General features: G+C 33.8%; 1 non-coding gene across 1 annotated transcript; it reads right to left on the minus strand.

The window, feature by feature from the left end:
* Positions 1-2,581: 2,581 nt before the first annotated feature.
* LOC141510369 (U6 spliceosomal RNA) lies at positions 2,582-2,688 on the minus strand. The gene has a single exon (XR_012474865.1). It is a non-coding gene; the product is annotated as a U6 spliceosomal RNA (small nuclear RNA).
* Between the last annotated feature and the right edge of the window lie 4,529 nt (positions 2,689-7,217).

Below are 7,217 nucleotides of genomic sequence, written 5' to 3' on the forward strand. Positions count from 1 at the left end.
AATAATAGACTAAGTTATTCCTCATAGGATGCAAGAAAAAAGCTTTTGCAATTGAGTGCAAGGTGGATGGTGAGAGGAAAAAAGTGAGTTTTCATTCTCATTGGAAGTGGCTCAGAGAGGAAATAACATATATACTCAACCGAGTACAGAAATCTACCTTAATCTAGAGGAAAAAAGGAGAGGAAAGGGATGGGAGAAACAGGATAGGAAGAAGGAAGTGGGAGTATAGGTGTTAGAAGAGAGGGAAGATCATGAGACAGAGGAGTTGGATACAATACATTTGAGGTGGGACAGGGTGAAAAGAGAGGGAGAACAGAATAAATGGGGGTGGAAAGGAATAGGATGAAGGGTAATACAGCTAGCAAGTGCCACTGTGAGGAAAAATATTTAAGCAATTTCTCTGATGGATATATGATAAAGAATGTGATCTATCCCAAATATAGAGCTGCTGGTATCTGAATACAAACTGAAGCACACTTCCCCCCCCCCCCCCATTTTATTTTACTTGAGATTTCTCTATAGTTGGGGTGGGTAATATGTTAATTTTACAAGACTATTGCAGTTATGTGAAAAAAATAAATAAATTTAAAAATAAAACAAAAACAACAACAGCAACAAAAAGAGTAAACTCAATTCTGTTGGATAGTTGATACTTGATTGCAATCCAAGCTCCCTTGCCCTCTGGAATTTTATATTCCTGGTCCTTCCATACATTACTTTTGATGCAGCAGGTCCTGTATCCTGACTGCTTCCTCAGTATTGAATTGTTTCTTTCTGGAAGCTTGCAGAATTTTCTCTTTGATCTGATAAATGTGGTATTTTGTTACAATATTCTTTGGTGTTTTCATTTTGGGATCCCTTTCAGCAGGTGTGAGGGAAAACTATTTCAATGTGAAATCTTTTGATGATTATTTTGCCTTCTGCTTCTAGGATATCAGGGCAGTTCTCCTTGATGATTGCCTGAAGAATGCTACCCATGATCTTTTTTTTAATCATAGCTTCTAGGTAGACCAATATTTCTTAAATTATTTATCCTATACCTATTTCTCAGGCCAGTTGTTTTTTAATGAGTATTTTGCATTTTCTTTTATTTTTCAGTTTTTTAAATTTTTTTTGAGAGATTTTGGTTTCCCATACAATCATTAGCTTCCAGTAATCATAATCTATTTTTCAAGAGTTGTTGTCTTCAGATATTTTTTGTTTGCTTTTTTTTAGGATTTTGCAATGCAATTGGGGTTAAAGTGGCTTGCCCAAGGCCACACAGCTAGATAATTAAGTGTCTCTCCTTTTTCCATTTAGCCAATTCTTTTTGTAAAGGAGCTGTTATCTTTTTCCATTTGGTCAATTGTATTTTTGAGGGAGATTTTTTCTTTTTTGTATTTACCCAATTATATTTTTAAGGAATTGTTTTCTTCAATCACTTTTTGTTGCAAGATGAAAATTTTCTCTTGAATTTCTTTTCCCAGTTTTTCTATTTTGTTCTTAAAATTCTTTCTGAGCTCTTAAAGAAGTCTTTCTTGATTGGAGACCAGTTGATATTTTCCTCCAAAGCTTCACAGGTAGTACCCCCTCTGCCCTCATTTTTTTGAAGTATTATATCTTTTATTACATTTCATTACAGTAAGAATCCCCAATTTTGCCATTGTCGGTATTCCCTCCACCAAAATAGAATATATAAACTCATTATAAATTAGTAAGGTTTTAAAAAATATACATGTATTTTTTGTCTTGACATCAGTCATTTCAATTCCACCTCCAGCCCTGCTTTAACCTTGTTAAGTAAATATCCAATTAAATAAACATCCAATACAGGGTAGATATTACAGTATTTTGTCATACTTATCCCTATCTCTCTGCTAAAAGGAGAGGATAAAAAAAATCTCTGAAACTTTTATTTCAATTATTAAAAATTCCTCTTAGTGATTTTGTCACTACTGATTTGCTTATACAATTTTTTTTTCTACAACAGTGCATACAAATCATCCCATGTTTCTCCAAATACTTCAACTCATTTTTATTGTATTATAATAAGTCTATTGCCATCTTTTTTTAAGCCATTGTCAAATTGATACATTTGTTTATGCAAAGTGTGATGTTGTAAAGATTTGGTATATATTACACCTTGCTTTCTTTAGGATAAACCCTTATGTCCAGGAGTGACCATATATACCCCAAACCATAATACAGGTCAATAACTCTTGTGAAGCGTCTAGCCAACCTCACCAAGTGCCAATTAGTTGACACTTAGTGGGCAGGCCAACCATCCTGAAGCAGCAAAGTTCTCCAAGAAAGAGGCAGGATGTGGAAAATGCAGGAAAATTAAACCACTGAGAGCTGAAGAAAGCCCTGCCCTGTAGTCATTCCCAAAATCCAGTGGAGATGTTTCCTTGCAGCTGCCACAGCAGGGGCAGCCCCACCTTGTAAGCAGGACTAGAAAATATTGTTCTACCCACCAACATCCTCTGAGCTGTGAAATGCCTCAACACCCCACACAGACATGACCCCCAAGGTCTACGGGACCTTTCCATTCAATTTATAGTTGAAACCCACGTATTGTCTCCTACAAATGAGATCCTAGAAAAAAAATATGAAACGCTCCATGAATTTGCATATCATCCTTGCGCAGGGGCCATGCTAATCTTCTCTGTATCATTCAAGTTTTAGTATATGTGCTGCCGAAGTGAGCACTGCCCTCATTTTATGAGGTAGTGTTTTGCCCATTCTTATCTCCAAGATAACTTTCTTTTTTATAGAAAGATTTTATTTATCTTGAGTTTTCCAATTTTTCCCCCCATTCTTGCTTTAGGATTTGAACTTAGGTCTTCTTGACTTCCCAGATACATTTTTTTTATTTACTATTCTTCGAGCTGTCATCAGTTGGAGGTGAGAGGGTAATTAGGTAAGACATAGGAGGAGCTATTTTGGTTGGGCATGATCCCTAATTACATGGTGGGAGTCTTTCACATATTTTCATTTTCATTCTAGTCATATGTTTTTCTTCTGCAACTCCACAGAATCATGGAAAGACCAGTCTCAAATGTTCAATTTATATATACCCACACACATATATTTGAGTATGTCTTGTGTGTACATAACAGAGCTAGACACTGAAATAAGAGTGAATATCTATTGCCCTAAATAAAAACTGAGCTATTTTGTGAATCAATTAACTAATGGATCAATTATCAGTAAATATTATTAAGTTCTTAACTATGTATCAGATACTATGATAAGTGTGGGGAAAAGAAAAAGAAAAAGAGACAGTTCTTGCCCTAAAGTAGCTTATTATCCAATGGGAGAGATAACATCCCTTATATTGTATATACATATATATATATATATATACATATATACATATATTCATATATACAATATATGAAACAGGCTCTATACAACAAAAAGAGAAATACGCCAGTAGAGGGAAGGCACTGTAATTAAGGAGTTGGTGAATGCTTCCATAAGTATATTAATTTTCCCTAATTCTATTTAGTAGAATGATACTAGTGTCCTTTTGCTAGGTATGTTCATTTTCATTATTCTAAATTGGAATTAGATTCTTTCTCTTCAGTGAGTCTCTTACCTTTAGGAGGCATCTACTTTATAATATATAAGTATTAATTAACAGTGCAAACAAACAAGCAAACAAAAGTCCATCTCTGAATTCAAATAATCACTCTGAACCCTTAAACTTTTATAGGTTATCCTCTGAGCAATATCTGACATTTTTTTATCTACAGAATATTTGTAATTTTAATTTGACAGAGAACTTCAGAGTTGGAAGGGCGCTGGCCTGCTTGCAAATTATTAAAAGACTTTTCAAAAGGAGAAAAGAAGGAAAAAAAAAAACCCAGTTGATTGTAACTGCTTCTCAGAAAAACAAGAAGTAGAGGCATAGGAACTAGAAACATTGTTCTCATATTCAGGTATTTATAAAGCCTAGGATCCAGAAACTGTAGAACAGAGAATGTTTTAACATGCAAAGGGTCACTGGAAGGAGAGTTTGTGCATCCTAGTCTAACTCTTCACTACCACACAGAATTATTACAAGGAAAAGATTCCCCTGAATCCCTGCTTACATAATATAAGGAAAAATTCCCTAAGAACTAAAGCTAGCTAAAGCAGAAATGGCCTGGCTAGGGATGTACTGTATTCCTTCTCAATGACTATTTTTATACAAAGACTGAATGGCCACTTGCAACATGGTTACTTATAGAGGTAAATTTTTTCATGTTCAGCTTGCATGAGATGGCCACTGAGGTCCCTTCCAAAATTCTATGTGTCTGTGATAATGGATCCCCTTTCTCTAGTATCTGGGGAGAAGAACTTGGTTTTTATTGTAGTCAGTTGAGATTCCAAAAGGAATCTTTTATTTCACACTATCCTTTTTAAATTGATAAATATTTTGTTTTCCAGTCATAGGCAATAGTAGTTTCTACCTATCATTTTTGTAAGGTTTTGAATTTTACAGATTTTTCCCCCCAAACCTCCCTTCCATCTCCCCCCCCCCCCGAAGGTAATCTGGTAATTTTTACATTGTTTCCATGCTATGCATTGATCAGAATTGAATGTGTTGAGAGGAAAAAAAAATCCTTGAGGAAGGAATAAAATATTAGAAATAGGAAAATTATCCCATACATAAGACAACTTTAAAAAAATCGAAGGTAATAATCTTTGACCTTCACGGTCCTTTCTCTGGATACAGAAGCTGTTCTCCATCATGGGTACCTTAAAATTATCCCTGATTATCGGACTGATGGAATGAGCAAGTACATTAAGGTTGATCATCACTCCCATGTTGTTGTTAGGGTGTACAATATTCTTGTGGTTCTGCTTATCTCACTCAGCATCACTTCATGAAAGCCTTTCCAGGCTTCTCTGAAATCCCATCCCTCCTGATTTCTAATAGAACTTTAGTATTTCATAACCTACTATAATTTGTCTATTCCCCAATTGATGGACATCCCCTCAACATCCAAATCTTTGCCACAACAAAAAGATGGGATATGAATATGAATATTTTTATACATGTGATGTAGTTTACCCTTTTTCATGATCTCTTCAAGGCATATACCCAGTAGTGATAATGCTGGATCAAAGGGTATGCACATTTTAATTGCCCTTTGTGCATAATTGGGCATAATTCCAAATTAGTTCATAGCTCCACCAAGAATGTATTAGTATCCCAGATTTCCACATCCCTTCCAACATTGATCATTGTGCTTTCTGGTCATATTGACCAATCTGAGAGGTGTGAGGTGAAGCGGTACCTCAGAGATGCTTTAATTTGCATTTCTCTAATCATTAATGATTTGGAGCAATTTTTCATATGACTAGAGATACCTTTGATTTCTGCACCTGCAAATTGCCACTGCATATCTTTTGATCATTTGTCAATTGGGGAATGGCTTGATATTTTTTTTTATAAATTTTATTCCGTTCTTCATATATTTTAGGAATAAGTCCTTTTTCAGAAACACTAGTTATAAAAATTGTTTCCCAATTTACTATATTTTTTATCTTGGTTACAATTTGTGCAAAAGCTTTTTAAGTCAATGTAATGAAAAGTATACAGTTTGTCTTTTATTATGATCTTTATGTCTTCCTTGGTCATAAACTGCTCCCCTTTCCATAGATCTGACAGGTAAACTATTCCCTGTTCTCTTAGCTTACTCATAATAATGTTGTTTATGTCTAAATCCTGCACCCATTATGATCTTATCTTGGTATAGAATGTGAGATGTTGGTCTAATCCAAGTTTCTACCATTTATCTTCCAATTTTCCCAATAGTGTTTATTTCAAAATGATTTCCTAGCCCAGAAGCTGGACTCTGGGTTTATCAAACAGCAGATTACTATAATCATTTCCTGATGTCTCTTTTGCACCTGGCCTATTCCACTGATTCACCACTCTATTTCTTAGCCAGTACCAAACTTTTGATAGCTGATGCATTTTAATATAATTTAGATCTAATATGGCTAAACCACCTTCTTTTGCACTTTTTTCATTAAATCCCTTGATATTCTTGACTATTTGTTTCTCCATATGAATATAGTTACAAAATGTTCTAGTTCATTGAAGTAATTTTTTGGAAGATTGATTGGTATGGCACTAAATAAGTAGTTTGATTTAGGTAGAACTGTCATTTTTATCATATTAGCTCGGCTTATCCATGAGCAGTTGATATTTGCCCAGTTATTGAAAACTGACTTTATTTCTGTGAAAAGTGTTTTGTAGTTGTTTTCTAAGTCTGCCTTGACAGATAGATTCCCAAGTATGTCATATTATCTGAAATTATTTTAAATGGCAGTTCTCTTTCCAACTCTTGCTGCTATATCTTGCTAATATATAAAAATGCTGAGGATTTATGTAGATTTATTTTATATCCTGTGACTTTGCTAAAGTTGCTAATTGTTTCTACTAGTTTTTAGATGATTTTTTAGGATTCTCTAGGTTTACCATCATCATCATATGCAAAGAGTAAGAGTTTTGTACTTCCTTTTCAATTCTAATTCTTTCCATTCTTTTTCTTCTCTCATTGCTGAAGTGAAAATTTCTATACAACATTGAATAGTAGTGGTGATAACGGGGCATCATTTTTTCATCTCTGATTTTATTGGGAGTGCCTCTAGATAATCCTAACACCATATTGGTGTTATAGAAGGAGTTAGGTAGAGTTTCACCTTCACCTATTTTTTCCAAAGAGTTTATATAGAATTGGAATCAATTGTTCCTTAAATATTTGATAGAATTCACTTATGAATCTATCTGACCCTGGAGATTTTTCCTTAGGGAGTTCATTGATGGGTTATTGAATTTCTTTTTCTCAGATAGGATGATTTTGTCATTTAATTTCCTCTTCATTTAACATGGGCAACTTAAAATTTTTGTAAATATTTATGTATTTCACTTAGATTATCAAATTTATTGACATAGTTGGACAAAAACATTCTGCATTGCTACTTCAATTTCCTTCCCATTGGTGGTGAGGTTCACCTTTTTAATTTATGATAATAATAATCTGTTTCTCATCTTTCTTTTTTAAACAGATTAACCAAAGGTCTATCAATTTTATTGGATTTTTCCATAAGATCAACTCATGGTTTCATTTATTAATTCAATGATTTTCTTGCTTTTAATATTATTGATTTCTCCTTTAATTTTTAGAATTTCTAATTTGGTATTTAATTAGGGGTTTTTAATTTCTTCTTTCTTTAAT

This window comes from Macrotis lagotis, chromosome 1, assembly GCF_037893015.1.
Source record: "Macrotis lagotis isolate mMagLag1 chromosome 1, bilby.v1.9.chrom.fasta, whole genome shotgun sequence".
NCBI lineage: Eukaryota > Metazoa > Chordata > Mammalia > Peramelemorphia > Peramelidae > Macrotis > Macrotis lagotis.